This window comes from Protopterus annectens, chromosome 13.part0 (assembly GCF_019279795.1).
Source record: "Protopterus annectens isolate FY-2018-M chromosome 13.part0, PAN1.0, whole genome shotgun sequence".
NCBI lineage: Eukaryota > Metazoa > Chordata > Ceratodontiformes > Protopteridae > Protopterus > Protopterus annectens.
The window spans coordinates 827,166,675-827,185,664 of record NC_056747.1 but is presented as its reverse complement, the minus strand read 5'-3'; the positions used below and the strand labels follow the sequence as shown (position 1 = coordinate 827,185,664).

The following is an 18,990-nucleotide window of genomic DNA, read 5'->3' as shown; positions in this document are numbered from 1 at the left end:
CCAAAGTGCTGTAACCAAACAGTTGTTGCTTATTGTTTTAGGTGAGGAGTAGTATTCTCCACACAGGTGGTGGTATGGTCAAGAGCAGCTGAAAACCTATCAGTGTTGTTTGATCCAGACTTATGCTTCTGTGCATTACAGGCAAATAAATTAAGAACCAGTCCCCCTCCCAAACTTTAACATTTCTTTTAAGTGGCATTATTATTTTCTGTTCGTGTACCAGTTAGTTAAATTTGGGAGTCCTCCCTCACTGATAATCCCTTATTTATTTATTTATTTTCAGTTTGATTACCGGGGAAATCCACTGGGCCAAGATGTGCCGATTTTCGGTGGAGGCCCGGGGAGAAAAGCTCCATGTGCAATACAAAAAAATAGGTTACAAATACAAAAGGTTACAAAATGTTAGAGATTAAGTACAAAATATAATAGCAAAAAGAAAAGTTACAAAAATGTAGGTTATACACTCAAAGAAAAAATTGCAAGTGTAATATTAATCATATTTTTTTTTGTCATGTCTTCTCATGTCTTGCTTTAGAGAGCAAATGTTCGATGCAGCAGAGCAAATGCCTATACATAAAAAAATGTAGGTTGGTTGGTATTTATCTTACTGCACAAATTGGGCGTATTTCACCCTCGAAGAAGTGGGAATAAGCATAGTCAGATATTTGTATGCTTGCAGATTGTAATAACCCTAGGGTATCCCCTGCAATGACTGAATGAACAGCAACACTTGCCTCTGCTAAGGTCAAAATGATCATCAGCTGCAGCCCCCCCCCCCCCCCACCTCATCAGGTTCCTGTGAGCTGGGCTGCTTAACTGAATCCAGATCATTCAGTGGTACCATAATGGGAAAGTTTCACCTCTATTACCAAGCTGACTCTGGACCATAATAGCCTTTGTGAAATACATTGACCTTCTCTTTCATATGGCAACACCTAATGTATGTAGTTGCTTCGAACTACAAGATCTTTGCAACTTTTTTCCAGACGACATTGTAGTAATGTATCATTTGAGCATTTTCCACATAAATAGAAATGTCCCTTACCTGTTTAATTTATTCTCTGATATTTAGATTCACTGGACTCCATGCAAAATGTATATTTCTATTCTATTTGTTAGTCTTTGGATTTCTTTTTTTTATATGCATTACCCCATATCTTTCATGTTGTTTAAAAAGGGAACAAAGCTCTTTTGATATGGTGAATGCATTGAGAAGATGCAGCTAAATTATTCAGAAGATATTTTTACTGCTTTGGCATGCTCTTCAGTATGAAGATTTTCTAGGTTTGCCTTATTTTCTGTGCCTTTAATGAGTAATGTTCATGCAGCTTGTATGCCCTCCTGTCTAGAAAGGTAGTGTCAGTAAAAAAAAAAAAACCTAGATAAACTGCAGGGGTTGGAGTAGCATAGAGACTGTGGTTAAAAGATACACTATAAAAGGTTGTCAGAATGATGTCAGGAATAAGAAATCTGACTAGTGGAGTAATCCAGGAGTTGGTCCTTGATCTAGTGCTCTTCATTTTATTTATAAGTTCATAGGTAGGTACTAGGCTATTGGGCCTAGAGGCCTATACAAGCCTAGCCAAAAAGGTACCCTGGCTTTTGCCACCCAAGAAAATTATTTTCCTGTGCCACTGTCGAGCAGAGCCACAGAGGTGATCCCCGGGGTGAATTTCCTATTTCCCATCCAGTCATCAAGATTTTTCTTGAATTTATTTCAGACGTACCTGAGAGAACAGAGAACAGACTCACTTTCTTTGCTAACTGCACAAAAATAGATGCTGCAGTGGAAGATGGAGGGAAGAAGCTACTGAAGAACTTGTTAACACTGACGAAGTTGGCAGAAATATGAGGTCTAAGGTTAAGTGCAGACTAATGCAAAATGCCTCAGTTGTTAGACCACGACTATTTTGTGAAGTATCAGTTTGGAAAGTGGAATTGATAGTAATAGAACAAAGAATGGCAATGACAATGGGAGTGTTTGTCACATCTAGTCCCCAAAGAGTAGGGTTAGATGATCATAGCAGCAGTTGTACAGCAAGCTAGGGTTTATCTTTGGGGTGGTAAATGCCAGAAACAAAGAAATTATCCTGCCACTACACTCTTGCTGAGCCCTGGTCTTGTGTACTGCTGGCAGTTCTGGAGACTATATAAGAGCAAGAGGACATCAAGCTATTGTGTAAGGAATGCAGAGGAAAGCCATCAGAAGGATTTATTGGGTGAAGGGAAAAGTATCTGACCACAGATGTTAGGAGCTGTAGCTTTTCTGTGTAGATGTTAGAAGAATCTGGGAGGATATGATGTTGGTGTTAAACGTTTTCAAGACAGAGGTATAAAGGTAGTCACCCTGAAATGAAAGATTGTGAGAAACAGGGGACATGATCCATGATTTTAGGGAGTAAGCAAACTATTGCTACTTAGAGCTGCAGAAGTATGTCTTTACTGAAAGGTGTGTTGCCTCATAGAATCAGATTTCTGAATAAGTTGCATAGAGGGGAATCCATAGATGCATTCAGGAGGGCATAGAAGGGTTAGAATATGGGATGAATGGAAGGTAGGCAGAATTATAAAAGCACTTAAAGGGCAGAGTCAAGAGACTGATTGCCTCTTCTGCAGGCAGATTTAATGTCAACACAGATGATAACAGCTTATCAAAGAAAAGAGGGAGTTATGCAGAAAGCTTGAATGGTAACAGTTAAGTTTTGCAGTAAGGTTATCACAGTCTTTCTGGACAGGTTTGGGTTGACTCTTAAAAGCTAAGAGTTGTTATCAAACTTGAATACAGAAAAGTGTGAACTTCTGTATGTGGGAATGACATTCCAGTAGTAGAGCTTCATATGGTGGTGAGGAATTACATTGTGTTAACAAGAAGGAAATTGCTGTAAAGGTAATTGCAACAACCGAGTATCTGACAAGATCATTTCTGAGAGGCTGTGTGATGGAAAATAAGCAGTGAGGAAGTACACACTTTAATGTGACCATCAAATATTTGCTAATTCTGTCTTAGAATACTGAATCGTAATAAAGAAATGGGTCATACAGATGCCATTGGCAGAGACAGTGGGAAGAAGCAACCACAAGGCCTTCTACAGTTTACACAAAACCTCAAAGGAAGCACACAACGGTATGCTGACTTGGTGGTTAATGGTGCCACTTTTCACTGAACAGACATAGCGAACCTGCTGGCTGACAAATTCTGCTCACACTTTACCCTCACCCAGCCACTGCCAAGAAATATTTTTACAAGCATAAGACTTGCTAAGGCCAGAAGCACAGCCTCAATGGGCCCCAACAATATCCTGGGATGCCTCCTAAGTAGCCTGAAGAAGGACCTATGATGGTCACTAAGAGTCACTTTTTAACTACAGTGTCAAAACAGGCAATGGAGGACTATACACAGATCATCCTTCTCCATGAGGTTGGACCATCAATACACCCCAGAAACTACAGACCCATTATGATGACTAGTGTCACATGCAAGGCCATGGAGCGAATTATCATGGGAAGGATCAACAAAGACATTCTTTGAGAAAGTCGCAAGGCGGATGAGGGGAAAACGGTGCATACCGCATACCTAGAGCTGGCTAAAGCATTTGTTATAATACCCTACTCTGGTATTTTTGACAAACTCACATAATTGATCCCTGTTCCTCTTTAGTATTACTTCAACTTTGGCAAGGCCAATGTCAAGGGCCTTTTGCTGACCAAGTTCTGAGATCACTGCAGATTAGAAGCTATCATAAATTCCCTGAAAGACACCAACATCTTACAGGGTGGTCTAACACAGACAAACAACTGATGCCAAAGTCACAGCTTAAGACTCAATGTCAAGAAATGCATTATAGTACCTTTTGGGAAATTGACCATCCAGGGATATTGTGCCATTGATAAGACTCCCCTAACAGTTGACCTGGAAACTTGTGTAGACAGTAAACTGGTTCTCAACCAACACATGGACAGAGTAGTAGGAAAATCATTCTATCTATGTCGCCCAAGTTATAAATAAGGACATGGCATCTATGTCCAGGAAAGTCACAGTGCTACTTTACTCATATTTTGTCAAACCAATCATTCAGTATAATGCCCCCTTCTGCATGTACATAACCAGATGTATAGAACAAATGGAACTCCCACAAAGTTTCCTTGCCAGGGGAATCCAGGGCATAATCATGTTGTCCTGTGCAGATCACCTTAAAGCTCTGTCTCTACTCATTCTCCTATAGACTGCACAGATGTGATCTATGCCTGGCATACAAGGCATCCTTGGATCCAGCTCTGATGGACCTTTTGCACAGCCTCAAAATGAACAGCATCAAAACTGCTGGGTCTAAGAATTTAAACTTTGCTTGTGACTTAAATTGCACATATTGGCAAGACAGATACATGTCTCAAAGGAATCCCCATCCATGTGAATCACAGTCTGACTCTAACCCCTATTCAAGCCTAACCTTGACCATTGGATAGGAAGTCAGAAATTCGTACTGGATCTGGCCCCTATGTCTGTAATTTACATAGGCATGCATTAAATTATGTCTAAGCTGACATAACCATACATATAATCTTTAGCAAAGTCATAACTAGCATACAACCTCCTAATATAAATGCCCAAGATGCAAAGGACTTGGTTAGGTTTCATGGCTAGGTTTATAAAAGGCCTAGAGGCTGTTAGCCTAGTGTACACCTATATAAAGAAGCACTAGTGGGTGTACTTCTAAAATCATTTGAAAGGCACAAGACCTGAGACCTTTAGATATTTAATGGACATCCACAGGAAAGAAGCTCATAACACCTCCTAGATTTGGAGCCACATGGGTTCTAAAAGATATAATCATAAATAGAAAGCATTCTTGTTCAAAAATAACTTGAAACATATTTTTGCCCTGAGCCTACAAGGTACGTGGAACAACATCTCATCTGTTTATCGTCCTAAACTGTGGTGAAGTCTACAATGTTAATGTCCAGAAAGGAACAAGAGGGGTGCCACAAAAGAAGATTTGTTTCCTGAGTAATACATTAAAATGGTATAGGAGAACTAGCTGTAACTTATGTAGTCTCCTCCAACTGTTGCTTGTAATTCTTTGTTTGCCTTTTTAATTGTTGATATTTTTTAATCTTTCTTTTTTGTCAATGCTTTTCAGCTTTTGTTTGTCTTGTTAGTCACTGGAACCCCAGAAAAGTGATGGGGTCCTTTTTGGAGTCTTATTTCAGGCTTTTTCACTTTTTTTTCTTGTTCCTTTTTGTGTCTGCATGGGTTTTTACAGGGTACTGTGATTTCCACCCAGAGATAATTTTGCAAGTGAATTGGTGGTACTTTACACTGCCCATATGTGTGTGTGGGACATGGGAGTGTGTGTGTTGCTGTTTATCCTTCATGGATTGGTGCCCTTTTCAGAATTAGCCTCCATATGGCCTTGTATTTGATTAAATGGGTAATCAGAGGATGCATGCAGATACTCAGCTCTGTCCTTCCTAATATTCTGATGACATTTGTAATATTTTGAGATAATCTAAACATCTTGTGTGACTTTTCTACCTGTTTATTCACTGGAATCGTGCATTTATAGGTTTGTAGATTCATAGGTGATTACTAGGCTGATGGCACAAGAGCCTTTACAAGCCTATCCAATAATACCCAGGATATGGCAATTTTATATCTTAATTCCCCCAGATATAGGATGGGGTAGTAGGTCTTTGGGTGTTAGAGCCCTGAGTCATTTTACAAACTGCCTCTGTCCATAAGGGACATAGGTAGTATCCCAGGAGTGAATTTATGGTTCCCCATCCATTTATCCAAATTCTTTTTGAAGAGAGTGAGGGAAGCACTTTATTTTATAAAGATGGGAAGTTTATTCCATAGATGAGGTAGCCTTTGGGATACAAATCTGTTTCTCCAGCAAGTTCTGTTAGTCACAAATGAGGTTCAGATCCATTGAACGCGTTACCCTTGTATAATTTTTCTTGAGAATATGTAACACTTTCATCAGGGCTGGATCAGAAAATGCCTTGTAAGTCAGACATAAGTCCCCTCTCAATGAATGATACAAGATGGGACAGACTGTTAAGGCCTTTAGTCAGTTTGCATAAGACGCGTCTTTTATAATTTGTATTATTTTTATTTATTTTTTTGTGAGAAGCCTCTGGGGCCACTCCAGTTGGTGTAAGTGCCTGGTTAGTTGCATGCAGAAGGGAGCATTGTAATCAGTTATGGGCCTGATGAGGGTTGAGAACATTGGCATTATGACGTCCTTTGATTTTGATGTCATGCCTTTACTTATAAGTTGTGCACACAGAAGGATTTCCTCACTACTGTAGCTACCTGGTAGTCAAAGTTTAAGTTACTATGTATATGTGTTCCTAGGTTCCTCACCACTAGGTTTACTTTTAGGGGCGTGCTATCAATATTATAATTTGCAGGGATGTCTGATTTACCAAAGGGTGTGATTATGAATTTTTTAGCATTTAGTCTCAAACCATGGTTTTGGCACCAGTCACTTGTCATTTTTAGTTATGTTTGTAGGATATCAACATCATTTGGGGAGTCAGTGATTGCTCCCAGCTTACAGTTGTGAGTGAACTTGGTGAGCCAGAGGCCCCCAACATTGGCCTTCACTTCAGAGAAGTATATACCAAATAGGAGGAATCCCAACACTGATCCCTATGGGGCACCACTAGTAACAGGTTTCTTATCAGAAGTGGATTAACTTATCCAGACAATGTGTGTCCTGTCAGTGAGCTTTTTGGCTATTCAGCTGATGATGTAGGGGTTTATGCCTAACTCAGTAGGTTTATCTAGGATTCCCAAGTGGGAGATTGTGTCAAAAGCTTTGGCCAGGTCTAGATGAGCAGTGTGCACCATTTTACCCTAATCTGTGGCCGTGGTGACCTTCTGAAAGAAGTCCACCAGACTAAGCAGGCAAGACCTCCCATTGACAAAGCTAGATTGGGTGTGGTCCAGTTTTTGGTGACTTCCTATATAGTTATTGATCAGGTCCAAGTTAATTCTCTCCATGGCCTTGCAGATGAGACTGGTCAAGCTTATGGGTCTGTAGTTCACTTGGTCAGTTGATGGGGACCCTTTGTGCAGAGGGATGACTGCTGCTGTCCTCTGGGATAAAGCCCGTTTGGAGGCTGTGGTTAAGGAGTCTTTCTAGTGGCCCTGATAGATTCTGTTTTAAGCTATTTAAGAAGCATCCTGAAATGTTGTTGGGCCCCATGCAGGCTGTGGTTTTGACTTTAATGAGCACAGTAAGGACCTCTTCCCTTGTAATGAATGGTAGGGGGATGTTTGTAGGTATTTCTTTGGGTGTGGTAGAAGGTAATGGGAGGGTGTTGAACTGAACTTGTTGGACAGCAGGTTTGCTATAGTTTCAGTGGGTGTAAATGTAATTTAGATTGGTGATCCCTGGTTTTGGCTACATGAATACAGTATTACTTGGCTCACTTTCCTTGTTTATAAAGTGCAAGTCAGTGTACCCATTGCTTTTTTTTTTTTTAAGTCTTCTTTGGGACATCAAAGTGCCCCACTTCCACACTGGGTCTACCAGCTCATCTCCTTACCCCTCCTGGACTTACCCAGGTATTGCTGTTGGACAGTCATGGATCCTAAGAGTGTCTTGGGGGCTCATCCATCACTGTTTCCATTCTGTGGGGTTTATTATATGCCCTACCCACTCCTTGCCATTTTTCCCATTCTTATCAAAAATGTCCGAAGGAATCTCCTTTCTTTGCCCATCGAATGCTGTCCCAACTGGGACAGGCATGGCCATCCCTCTTTGCTGCTCTGCCAGTAACCCAAGCCACTAATCAAAACCAGGTTCACTGGGCTGTAATCAGGGCTTTCTTTCTGTATGCTACCAGAGCGCCTTGTACCCATTTTTGTTATATCAGTTTACACCCATCCTCCTGCTTCTTGTCCTGATGTTATAATGCTGCACTTTTTTACCCATATTATGGTTTGACTAACCTGTCTGTCTCCTCTTCTTGGACACTGTGGACTTACCTCACACAGTCCTTTCTGTGCATTCTATGAGTAGTCAAACATCTGACACTTCTCCCTTTCTTTCTTTTGAAAATTTTCCCTCTCATTTCATTACTGAGTTGCTTGCTTAATCATTTTGGTGCTCATTTGATTGCACATTCCCATTTCTTTATAAACCTTTTAACATGCCATTGTTGCATAGGTCTGTTAGCTTACTGGTTTAGACTAAGCAGTGGTATTTCAGTCATTATAGTCATAGCTAACAATGTCATTGCAGAAGAACCCTTGAATGTGAACTAGTTGTTCAAAAGTTAATGGTAGGAGATGTAACTAATTCAGGAGATATGGACATAACGTTTTCAGATTTTTTGTCCTGAAAAGGAGGGAGAAGTTGAAGAAAAGAGAAAAGTAGAAGGAACTGAAAGGATTGAAATGTGATGATGATTAGTTAGACATTTGTAGCTAGTGAATACTAGGATGAATTTATGGGATTCCATTCCATTCATCAAACTGAAGTTTGGATTTTGCTGAAGTTTTACATTGTTTAATATGTGGGTGAAGCGTGTTACATAGGCAAGGGGGGGTGCTGGGAGATGAAGTTGTCCCTGATTATGAGTTGATGGTATTTTGGTCTTTGTAATGGGTATTAACTGCCAAGTTTTCTCTCTGAGGAAAAGTGGATCACAGACAGCAAGGTTTGGCATAACTCAGAATGCAAGACACTGACCACCTTACACCACAGAAAATAAAGGCAGGGCTTTTTAGCTTGTCTGAATAAGAGCATTTCTTTAAACGTTGGATTCTTTGGGTTATAACATTGAGGTTTTTCTACTTGGGAGATTTGTTTAGAGCTGCATATATGAAGTAGAGCACTGTATTATATATAATGGGGAAAATGGGAGCTGAGTAAAGGGGAATTAGGATTGTCTGAGGTCTGAATGAAAACCTACTACAGATGAGATGAGTGAGGTAGGAGGAATTTAACGAGTTAAGTCAATTCCTTACTATTTTGGGCTAGAATAATTTCTCACCTCCTCTCTAAATGAGATAGAGCAACCATTGACAAAGGGAGTTCTTATAGCCCAAGTTTGAATATTGCTTACCTGTCATAGCCACAGCCTGTCAAAAAGAAATGTATCAACTTTGCTCACAATCTGTGATAAAATGAGACCCCCCCAAAAAAAAACACCATTGCCTCACTCTCAAAAAGGCCAGTTGGTTACCAGTTAAACACAGATCAGATCATCTTTTTGGGTCACTTCTCTTCAAACTCCTTCGAGACTCTTCTACACCATTGGTACCAAAGCTCCTAACTAAACCCCCAAACATGTAGCCTACAAAGTTACTCTCAAGTTTCCACAGCAGCACAACCCTCGAGAAAAAGCTACACTAACCTTGTATTTTGATTTCTAGCCTATAAACTTTCCCTCCACAGCAAAGACATTTCAGCCTACGCTGCGTTTAGATGCCAGTTAATGGTACATCTTCATTAAAAGGGTCAATGCAGGAATGTCTCTCTTCTGTGTTCTACTAGGTTATCACAGATTGTATCCCCCTGGAATGACACGATTTACATAGCTATTCATTAAAGCCAGGGATGTTTGATTTGTATTTAGGCAAAAGCAACTATGTTCAGGCTTAGTAAAATCAGTCACAATAGTGTAGCTAAGCTGTAGTTAATGAAACAGAGAAAAGACAGTGAAATATATATAATATACAACAGGGATTTAATGATTGCTTTACCTGTTGTGGACTAGGCTCCTAGTTCCCACTAGGATTTACAGTGTTCAGTGGTGCTGCATAGAGCACAGCAAAGCATTGAACTGAACAAACCTCAGATCATCTGAAGTCTCTTAAGACTCTGTCTTAGCAGAAGTCCATCCAGTCAAATTCAGACACTAGGATTCCTCAATGGAACCCAAGCTCAAATGACTGCCATGTTGAAGCCTCTACTGTCACCAGAGGCTGGGTCATAAGAAGCAGGTAAAGTTCTTGTAGTACTTTCCTTAAAACTGAGTTGGAAGACTGCTTTGTGGACTTCTCCTCCATTTATGATGTTTGCTGTTGTCCTTTTCCAGATTGTGTTTTAATGCGCAGCCAGCTTAGAATTGAAGAGCGATAAACTAAGCAAACTTCTAATGTTATTTAGAATGTGCACCCTATCGCCAAAGACAACTAATCAAAATCAAGTGTACACTCCCAGAGAACGTGACCAATCAAAATCAGACACTTGGATTCTTAAGCGAAATCCAGGTTCAGATAGCTGGCATGTGAAAGCCCCTACTGGCTCAGTAGGCTGGTATACTGCAGAATGTGTCTGAAATCTTTAACATATGTTGACTGGCTTAGAACCCAGATGGAAAAAGTTTTTTGTTTTTGTTTTCTCCCTTGCTATAATCTCCTTTTGTTTTCTCTGGACTGCACATTAAGGTGCTGTTTGCAGCTTAACACTGCAAAGTGCTGAAGTGAGAAACCTCTGTTTTTTTTAAGTAGATTCTGCTCCACAGAAGATGGCCAATCAGAGTCAGTCCTACTCTCATGTAAAGTCAGGCACTCTGATCATTCTGTAGAATTACAACTGTTAAATGACATGCGAACACCCCCTACTCTTAACAGAGGCTGGTACAGTGCAGTGTGTACCCACCTATAAAGTTTACATGTCCTGTCTTGTTGTTGGTCTTTGCTTTTCTGGTAGTTTACAACCAATGATTTAGTCACTGAGTGGGAGACCTTGCTTTTGCAAACAAAATTTCTTATGCTAATGAGCAATGTATTAACATTAATTCATTGTGACTGGGATGCTACTTAAATACAAAGTTAGGTAGTGAACTCCCGAGTCCCAGCAAAGCATGGTTAATGCATTTGTGTTAATGTCCATCTTATTTTCCTCCTTTGATTTTTTTTTTTTTTTTTTTTTTTTTTTTTTAAGTCAGACAATAACTTACCTGACAATTAACTTTAAAACAGATAAAGGAAAATAAGATAAAATAAAAAAGCCGAGTAAAACTCTGAAAATGACAATTATTATTTATTTATTTTATCAGCAGTATATTTCTTGTAGAAATATTGTCTTGTTATGAGTAGAATCATCTTGTTACCTAACATAACTGTTTATGCATGCATGATATGTTAAAGAAGTTTCCATGAATAGTTTAGGATAACAGAGGATATGAACCATACATAACGCCCTTTCATTTTTTAATACAGCAGAGTAAGAATATGTAACGTGTACTTCTGTCATAACTGTTCTGATGAGCAGTAGAGCATACAACACCTCCAAATATTTTGCTTTACATGAAAAACTGTAACCTTTAAGTGCTCAAAATCTCAGCCAACAGGTGCCTACCTATTTTATAACGGATCTTTTTGACCAAGATTATTTCATTGCTGCTAGGCTGTGGAATCCCATTAATAATACATGTTGAATATATCAGAGCACTAGCTGTCATCTAATGTTTCATTGTTTCATATAATTGATTTTCCTTGTAACAGCTTGATCATCTTCTTCTTTCGGCTTTTCCCCGGTTAGGGGTCGCCACAGCGGATCACCTGTCCACTCATGATTGGCAGTGGAGTTTTACAGTGTTGAGTTGCCAGCCCAACACCCAACCTTCCACAGAAGGCGCACACATGCACACACTCACTCCTAGGGCCAATTTAGAGTGTCCAATCCACCTACAGCATGTCTTTGGGATGTGGGAGGAAACCAGAGCACCCGGAGGAAACCCACGCGACCACAAGGAGGACATGCAGACTCCGCACAGAAGGCACCCCAGCCGAGGATCGAACCAGAGAACCTCTTGCTGTGAGACGGCAACATTAACCGCTGCACCACGGTTTTGGAAAAAAATATTTATTTGAATTACATCTTTAATATCATCCTGTTCAAGTTTTTTATAAAAAACAAAAACAAAAAAACAAATTGTTCATTCTTTATTTTAAATAAATAAACCAGTGTATTGAAGAGATGCCTTAGTTTTCTTCCATGAATCCGTGTTCCATGTGGACCATATATGGCAAACTTAGAAAAATCTGTTGTGCTTCATTACTTGTAATTTGTGATGCAGTATTGTTTGTAATTAAAATATCAGATCCATATAGGGAGTGAATTCTAGAAGTGCAGAGATAATTATGGGAGGTAATGTATTAATGTAGCCGCATGGTTGTTTTCCATTCTGATTTTGTACTTTTCATCAGTGATTGCAGGTGTTTTAATGCTGTTATTTACTTCGTCTTAAGATGTGATAAAAGTTTGTTTTGTTATACTTCAGTAAGCAGGGCTGATGTCAAGTATGGTCCTTAGATGAGAAGCAAAGGAAAGCTTGTATATGTAATACCCTTATGCTAGTGCTCAGACTGCTAAATCCTGTGTGTGTGTGTAGCAGAGAATACAGCAGAATAAGAATATATGGCGTGTACATCTGTCAGAACTGGGATGAGCAGTAGAGTTGATGTAGCAGTAATAAGTGTCAAATAGTGGGTCCAGCCAGTGCTGCTTTGATTAAATCAGAGGAATTAACATGTTTTATTTCTCCACATTGAGCTGCTACTTTTTTATATTATGTAAACTTCAGTTTTATTGCAGTGCTTGATTCCTAAGCACTCATACATTCATCAGCAATAAGTTATGCGTACAGTAAGATGATAATATAAAGACAAAATGTGTTCTAAATAGTGCAGGACTGCTAGCAAAAACTGACAGTCTAAACAATGAGTTACATTTATAAAGCTGATGTAGCAGTAGTAAGTGTCAAATAGTGAGTCCAGGTCTACCTGTAAAGAATGAAAAAAGCCTTACCTGAAAACAAAAAGACTGAGACAACAACACTGAATCTTCATTTTAAACAATTCCACACATAACCGACAATTTACACAGGGAAAGTAAGCATTTGGCCAATATTTGGAAGTTTGCCCTTTTCCCCACGATCTCAGCGTTGGTATAATTAGTTGGGGGGGTTGCATTCAAAGTACATCTGTGTGGTTTCTTGTGATTGTTGGCTGACAGCTTCCTTTCTCTTGGTAAATCCTGTGTGTTGTGTGGAGTTGGTTAACTGACGATTCTGTGTTTTCGTCTGTCATGTCGTCTTCGGGTGTGTGTTTTATTGTTCTTTTCATGTAGACCCATCAAATAGCATGTATTCAAACTCACTATGTTAGATTAAAAGTGCAAAATGTCTGAGGTACAAACTTGCAATAACCATTGAACAAAAATTCCATTGTTGTTCAAATCTAAAATATCTTTTAGTTTCCAAAATGCTTTCAAATCCACAAAGTACACAAAACTGAAATACTGGCATACTTGTAACTTGATGCAGCAGGGAAGCAGGTCTAAGTAACTAAAAAAATATTTCATTACTGACTAAGGCAATCATAGTAAAATAAATCCGCCATTAAGATCTGCTTGTAGTCCACAAAACTCAGCATCCACAAAACTCTGGATGTTATGTAGTCCTATCTCGCCGTAATTCTTCCTGGATGGATACTAAAGCTCAAGAGCTTTTACTGGCTTGAGGCTAACCCCTATCCCATGGTGCCTCATGGCAATTCCCCTGATCTCGTTTGCAGTGAAAGCTTCGAGGTTGTCTCCTTACTGACTCTTTGTCTAAGTAGTAGATTTTTTTTTTTTGCTCCTTATAGTTAATAGCTTTTCTTGTGTGATTGTATTGAGTGTTTGACCCCTATTTCCCCCCATAGGATTGTACGTCCCGTTTCAGTTAGAGGACCGTAGTTGCCCATTTAAGTTAGAGGGCCTTTCCTCCCTGAGTGTTACTTCTTTATAAAAAATAAATATATATATATATATATATATATATATATATATATATATATAAATAGAATCTTTCTAAATTTCTATCTTTACTGTTTGTTGATATTTTTATTTCAGTAGATAGTATTGTTAATATAGTTAGCATTGTTGTCTTTTTTCCTTGGTAGCTTTATTAGTTTGTTGTTGTTAGCAGGACAGAGAACACAAGGACCATCTCCCTTCGGGGTTTAAAAAATGTGATAAATGATCACAGAAGATGTCATTGGCAGACAGTCACACTAGCTGTGTGTACTGCTTAGGCGAAGTCCACTTACAAGAACCCTGTACCTTTTGCTATGCCTTCAGTACTAAGGTTCTTAATGAGAGGAAATGCAAACTCATAGATAGGGGTCTTATGACCAGTTCCTTCCAGGAACAGCTGGAACTTGGTCAGACAGCTCCTAAGATTACCAAACGGAAATCTTTGGCTCCAGCTTCAGAACCGTCGAAAAAGTCCAAAGCGACGGAGCCAAGGAGTTCTGGCTCCAATTCCGCTTCTTCTGTCTGGGTGCCATTGGTCTCTTCGGTGCCGAGGCAGCCTTCGGTACCGAGACAGTTACCTGAGACTGACCCTGTCTCGCCTACCTTGAGATCTCCTATAGATCTCCTTCTGTCTCCACTTGATACTCCAGGACGCTCTCAGATGAGGACATTGAGCAGGCGGTGAAGAGGTTGCTTTCTGACCCGGCTCTGGCAAGAAAATTGGCCCCTCCGGACCCAAAAGCTTTGGAGCCGAACCTTTTGCATCCACTGCTCCTCCTCTGACTGCTTTGCTCTTGGAGCCAATCACTTCAAGTTCCTCGATGTCCAATCCTTTGGTTCCAAGAATTCTTCCTGCTTCCTCAGAACTAATAACTCTATCCTCAGTGGCTCAGTCTGGAGCCGACGCTCTCGAGTCGACTCTGAGGTGGATAGTCACCCTCAATTTTCGTCAGAACTGACCCCCCCCCCCTTATCGGCGCTTCGGCTCGACTCAGCTCGGTTCCCACATCTGCTTCTGAGCCATTCCCACTTGCGTAGAGATGACCATCCATCTCCTCGAAGCAGAGGTCCTCCAGAGCGGGGAGGAAAGGCCTTCAAAACAATAGAGAAAGCTTTATCTTCTGCAAAAGCCATACCTTTGGAACTGATGTCCCACCAGCAGCTGGCAGTAGCCTCTTCTCCCCTGCCACTCGCACAGCATAGGGAACCAGAGACTCAAGCAGCCCCCGTTGTAGTTGCCCCCTCTTCTGAGACCTCCCCAGATTATCCCACTGGAGAGCTCCCTCAGAAGAGACTTTGTAAGAGGAAGCATGTTGACTCACCTGAGTCTGTCACGTCTGACACTGATTTGGAGGAAGCAGAAGGGTTCTCTAGATCTCCCTCAGACATCCTGGAAATCCTCAGACAAAGGGGTGATTGGAAGACCTCTAACCCTACTGAAGATGAATCAGTGTATCTTGAGGTTTTGGTTCCCGACATTCCACCTCTTGGGGGTGACTGCCTTATGACCAGCTCTTGGGGGTCATATTGTGGAAAGCCTGGACCTCCCCAGACACAGTGGAGCCTATCCCGAGGAGGCCAAACAAATTTATGACTGCACCAGAAGATAAGTCTTTTCTTTCCAAAGGGGTTCCTGTTGATGCTATGGTGGTAGCAACGGCCACCAAGAAGGAGTTGTCTGAGGCATCTTCCAATATCCATCCTCCTAACAAGGAGTCCAGGACGATGGATAGGTATGTAAAACGTACCTTCTCTTCAGTGGCATTTACCTTAAGATCACTGAATTACCTTTCCCATTTTACTCAACTTCAGAGAGATCTCCTGAAGGAGTTGGGAGATAACCTTAAGGGTTCAGTAATTTTGGGTTCCATGGATAAGGTTTCTGCGCAGCTCTCCACCCTTACATCGATAGCTAACTCCTCCATTAGGCTGATTTCCTATGCAGCGGATGGAGCGAGCAGGGCAGCCGCAGAAGGAATATCTCTTAGGAGGCATTCTTGGATGCGTATTTGTAATTTCACGGAATCCTTTAAGTCTTCCCTCACCAACGTCCCCTTGGATGGTTCAGCTCTTTTTGGACTTCAGGTGAAAGAGATCTTAACCAGGTGCGACCAGGAAGGGAAAACCTTATCTGCTGTTGGAGTTTGTTTCTCCCTTTCTTCTAGACCCTATCCCAAGGGTCAAACAGGAGGGAAAATGTGGTTCCGTAAATTCCAAAAGGGTTTCCCTCAGGCACAAGGCCAACTCTCCCCTAGGGGCAGAGGGGGAGGATATAATGGAAAATGCCATCCTCATGGCAGAGGAGGTCCGCAACACCAGGGAGATAGAGAAACCTTCTTTGATTGTCCCTTCTATTGCCCCTGAGGGGTTGCCCGACTGTCCATCTCTGGGTGCAGTCAGGAGTCGTCTTATAGCTGTACCCAACTGCCTGGCTAAACATTTCACAAGATTGTTGGGTACAAACCATAATATTCAGAGGTTACTTAATTCCCTTTGTTTCTGACCCCCAGTAAACCAGTCTCTTCCAGACATGCCACCCATTCAACTAGACCATGCAACATGAGAGGTCATCTCCTTGCTGCAAAAAAGAGTCATCCAAGAAGTCCCCACAGAGCAAATAGGAACAGGAACTTACTTAAAATTCTTTTTAGTTCCAAAAAAGATAGGGGACTGGAGATCAGTTCTAGATCTCAGCAAACTCAACAAGTCTGTAAAGAAATCGAAGTTCCAAATGATCACTCTGCAGTCGATATTTCCCATTATCGGGAAAGACAATTGGATGTGCTCAGTAGATCTTCAGGACGCGTACTCCCACATCAAAGTGGACAGACGCTCCAGAAGACACTTACACTTTTGGCTGGGAGCCAGTCATTTTCAGTTTCAAACACTGCCCTTTTGCCTCAGTACAGCCCCCAGAGTGTTCACCAAATGCATGGCAGTGGTAATGGCCCACCTGAGAAGTCAAGGATTCCAGGTGTTTCCATACCTAGATGACTGGCTCCTCACTGCTACCACCAAGCATCAACTGATCAGAACCAGGGACGAGAACCTAAAAAAATCAGCCTTATATCCATCGCAGCACATTGTATTCTTAGGCTCAGAAATAAACTCAATCACCACAACAGCAAGTCTAACACCAGAAAGAGTAGAATCATTGTGCAATCAAGTCAGATCTTTGCTAAACATTCACAAAGTTCAGGCCAGGGTACTTCTTCAAGTCCTAGGGACTATGGCTTCCTCCATTCTTTTAGTTCCCCTAGCCCATCTGCACATGAGAGTACTTCAGTGGCTACTATTTGCCCAATGGCCAGTGCAGGATCTTCCCCTGTCTCATTAGATTCTCATCACAAACACCTACAAGAAGGATCTGACATGGTGGTTGCATACAGAACAACTTCACTTAGGTTGTCCACTTGTTCTTCCTCAAGAAAATGCAGTTTTGACCACGGATGCCTTCCAGATATAGTGGGGGCATTATCTGGGAATGACAGTTCAAGGTTCTTGGCAGAACCACTTGCACATCAGTGTTCTGGAGACGATAGTGGTTCTATATGCGTTGCAAGCACTTCACAGTTCTCTTCCCACTGGGACAATTGCAATTCAATTGGACAACATGTTAATGTTACATTTTTGGTTATTAAAGAAGAAATGGGCATGTGATAATGTCATGGTGATGGCCAAAATATGAAAATGTTAGTTGAACCAGCAGCAGTGAATGAAGCAATGCCATTCAAGAGGAAGGCTAGCCACCTCAATAGCAGTTAGGTGGTAATAAAGCAAATAAATTAAGGAGATAGTTATGAACCTGAAAGAAGCAAAACTGGGGTTGTGGTACATATTTTGACTGCTGGGTGGATATATAAAATAACTGGAATGCTGGATGTGGATTATAGTAGCAGCTCACTATGATGTCTATTCAGTGACAGGTTTCTAGAGTAAGAAAATCTGGATTGCAGTGGAGAACAAGGCTTGTAGGAGGAATAGAATTTGACTGACTGGGGTTTTGGAAGGGGAAGAGGGATTGAATTTAATGAATTTTGTGAAAAGCAAGATGTTGCAGTGAACATATTTTAATAAGGCATCATTGGTGATTGTGACGACATTGAGGTTGCTTTAGACTGTACCAGGGAGTAATTATGGTAACCCTAAAGAGATTTAGGTGCAGTTTATATTTACATATGAGAAGATACAGCCACTGTGTCAGCTGTGGTAACCAGGAAGTTAGTTTACCGTTGTGACTTGAATGAAGAATTTAGTTCATGATTATTCGGATATAAATTTTCAACATGAGCTGCAATTTATGCGTTACGAAAGAATTTAAGAGATGCAATTTAAAATGTACGTTAACTTTTCCATTATGTTGAAAGTTTATTTGACAAAAGATGCTGTGTGTTAAACTAAAGCTTGAAGGACTAAACTAAGAGAGACATCTTGAGAGAATGAAATTATGGGATCGGTAAACCTGAATGCCTACTTCAGCTCAGTGTAAGTAGCCACAAAAGCCTAATAGAAAAAGAGGTCCGTTATGGGAAATGGCATCTGGACTGAGATGGTATGAGAGATTTCATTTAACTAATTGATTGGTTGAGCAGTTATAATGACGGAAGAACAGTGGAACTCTGTTACTGTATTGTTAATAGCTATAGATGTAAACATTCTCTGTTAATTAATATTGGCCCTTAATATTGATATAACTATATTATGAGGGAAGTCTCCTTGTGCTTCACATGGCTGTTGCTACCTTTAGCCAACTCTCTTGAAGTATAATGAATAAAAATAGATACTTAGCATCACACTTTTTTTTTCTTCACTTGGGGATGTAGTAGCTTATCATTCATAGAATAATGACTTTAGATGTAGAAAAAAGTGAAGAAGGGGTGTTTGAGGAAAAGATGGAGTTTGGGACACACCTCACTGGTGACAGACCACATGCCAGTAAAGAGAACAACCAGTGAATAGTATTGAGTTCATAGAAAGTAGATTTGGAAGGTGCCTTGCAAGCAATCAGGTAAGACTGAATTACTGCAATAAGTAGCCGTAGTTGCTAAAAGAGCAAGATGATGCCAGCAAAGGATGATAGGTATGTAAAATAAGACCATGTTAATAAGCAGTCATATAGTTTCCAATGTCACCAACTTCTGTATCACATAAAACAATGCAGAGAAATCTGAGCTTGAGTGGAATTTTGGAGGGTAAAGAAGGATTTGACTGTCTGGTGTTTTTA

The 18,990-nt window shown here is 40.6% G+C and overlaps 1 protein-coding gene across 1 annotated transcript in view; it reads left to right on the top strand.

The window, feature by feature from the left end:
- LOC122787696 (BCAS3 microtubule associated cell migration factor) overlaps nt 1-18,990 on the top strand; it is a 4,651,713-nt gene that overhangs the window by 4,185,903 nt on the left and 446,820 nt on the right. The gene's annotated exons all lie outside the window — the stretch shown is intronic.